Genomic DNA, 3,061 nt, shown 5'->3' with positions numbered 1-3,061 from the left:
GTTAAAAAAGGAAAAATACCACTTGCAAACAGATGGAAGAAATCTTATTCCTGTGAGTGAATTATAGAAATTGCATCATCCTTGTGTACTAATAAAAACTGGGGCCATTTTCAAGACATCTTGCTGGTTCTCTGGGCATGATTTATTGTCTCATAGTGACCAATTCAGTTGAAAGAAGTGAAGATTGCTTGCTTCTCAGCAGCAGAGGTTAGATTGCCACCTTGTACACAATCACTTTAATAAAAATGAAGATGGTTTGGTACTTGTATTAGTAGCTTTTTCCTTTTTACCTTTGTTGGAACCATGTTGAGAGTCTGTTGACACAAGCATTCCATGTAACTGGAAGAGTGGCAATGTATCAATTTGAGCGAGAATGTGAGTTTTAGCGACTACTTTTGTAATCGAATTAGGCAGAAATCACAGAACCAGCGTTGAGAAAGAATGTGAGTGGATTGCTCTTGTGATGCACAAAGCTTTAGATGTTTTCAAACCTCTTTGTAACTAAATGCGAAGCAAGAATATAATGTGATGTGATCAAGGGATGGAGGTGGGACCCTTCACCGCAATAATAATTCTCCCAAGGATGGCAAGAACAAAGTGAAAATGAGACGACCCAACAGCAGGTCTGAAATATGTGCATCCACCTCACCAACCTGCCCCTTTGTCACTACCCATTTTATTCTTTAATTCTCCTTTGAATTTCTATAATATCAGAATCATATGGATCTTTTACTCACAAAACTTAACAAAATATATTGTGAGTGAGCCATACTTCTCAAAGTTTAAGTTGCATATGTTTTCATCTTGTAGTTGAAAAAATAATTTCTTAATTTTTATACATTAGTAAAGTGGTTTTTTTTATCGAATATTGGCGGACACATGTACTAGTTAATAAAAAGAAAAAATTAACGGCATAATATTTTAAATTTTTTCAAATTATTTAAAAAAATCAAATAAATTTATTATTTTTATTACATTCAATCGAATTTTTATATTTTAATTTTAAATCAAATAAGTTCTTATAACGTTATAAGAGTTGATTAACCATTGTTAATCAAAACGTCATTTGTCATGTCATATAATGTTGACATGATATACTGATCTATTATAATAAAAAATAATATGACATATTGATATAATCACATGTTATTTTCACTTATTACGTTAATATCAAATAAAAATAAAATAATAAGAGATATTTTAATCAATGATAATTTGATTCAAAATAAAAATAAAAATTTATATGAATTATTATGTCAACATTAAATTATGAAAGTTTTAAGATGTTTTTCTCACATTTTTATTATTATTTATTCTGTTTCTTTTTCCCTTTTCTCTATTTCCAACCGACGGTGGCAAAGGATTGGATCTGGCCTTGTTGGTTCTATGATCGTGGTTGGAGCTAGATCGATGCTTGCTTTTGCAAATCTGACAGAGGGAATACATCGAGCTTCACAACTAATGTGAAACCCAATCCCCTCCACCTTGCCAAATTGAAGGCAGTAGGGACTGAATTGCCTCTAGCCTTTCCTTGTTGCTGGCTAGTTCTTGGCAGATGGAAGAGAGATGGGGAGGAAAAGTTTTAAAAAAAAAAAATGACAAGGAAGAGAAAAGTAAAAGAAATGAATAACAGAAAAAAGAAAAATAAAATTTTGGACAATTTTTTTAAATTTTTTAGATTTTATGAAAAATTATAATTTCAAATAATTTTTATTTTTGAAATAATTTTTTTACCTTTATTCTTCATATAATATGATCTTTAAAATTGAATTAAGTAAAAAATTTTGAATAAATAGTTAATGGCATAATACCTAAACAATTCTTAAATTATTCAAAAAAATTTAAATAACCCCATATTTGAACTAAATAAACCCTATGATTAATAATTAATTAATTATTATTAATTAAAAAATTAATTATTATTTTATACCATCTGATTTTAATGTAACATACTAATATATCATAATGGATAATGATAAGACATGTTAATGTAATATGATGATATAATCATATGATATTTTTCATTTTTTACATTCGTATTATCTAGATATAAAATGACAAGTGACATTTTAATAATAACAATTAGTCAATCATTAATCATAAAAGCTCATTTAATCAAAATAAAAATATAAAAATTTAATTAAATATAATAAATGTATAAAAATTTATTTAAATTTTTGAGAGGCCGTTACGAAGAAGAGTTGAGAAAGGTGGTTAAAATGGTTGCCTTTGGGTGGAGGGCTAGGAACAGGAAAACAAGCGCTATGAGGAGAGAGCCAAGATCAAGTGGGAAGCATTTAGGAAGTAAAATGTTGAATGACAAAGATGGTAAGTCTTATATATACGGATAGAAGCCAATTAAGATGGATCCAAGTTCAAATCAAATGGATGAAGTGATGGGGGAAAATAATTTTTCTTTTCATAAAAAAGTCGACAATTTCTCAATTGTAATCTTATTGTTAATATAATTGTTAAATCGAAATACATATCCTATATCAAAATTTTATTTTTTAATATTAAGCATCTAGCATGTATCATATACATATAAAATAAAAAAATTTAAAAATATTATATTTTTTAAAAGAATCAAAGATTATAGATCATAAATTTAAAAGATAGTTATTTTTTAATTTAAATTTTCAACATATTCCTTAATAATATAGGTTTTAAATAAATATATATATTTTTATATTAATTTATTAATTAAAAATTAAAAAAACATTTATAATGTGAAAATTACAAGGGAATTTGTTTTTTTAATATATTTTATTTAAAATCCAAAGATTGAAACTCATAAAAATATAATTTTTCACATTTCAATTCAAAAAATAAAAAAAAATAAATTTTTAATAATTAATTAAAATTAAACTTATAAAAAAAAGTTATCAATTGTATCATATAATACATTTCGTATCGTAAGATATACTTTTGATACTTAATCAAATATAATACAACTATAAATGCATATCATTTTCTTTAGTTTGTTTAAGTATAAATTGAATCGTAATTTTTTTTATTTGATTAAAAATCAATGGAATTGAGCAAGTTGTTTTTTTTTTTT

The sequence above is a fragment of the Theobroma umbraticum genome, unplaced genomic scaffold (assembly GCF_002168275.2).
Source record: "Theobroma umbraticum cultivar Fairchild unplaced genomic scaffold, ASM216827v3 scaffold_30.0, whole genome shotgun sequence".
NCBI classification, from domain to species: Eukaryota; Viridiplantae; Streptophyta; class Magnoliopsida; order Malvales; family Malvaceae; genus Theobroma; species Theobroma umbraticum.
Note: the sequence above shows the minus strand (reverse complement) of the source record.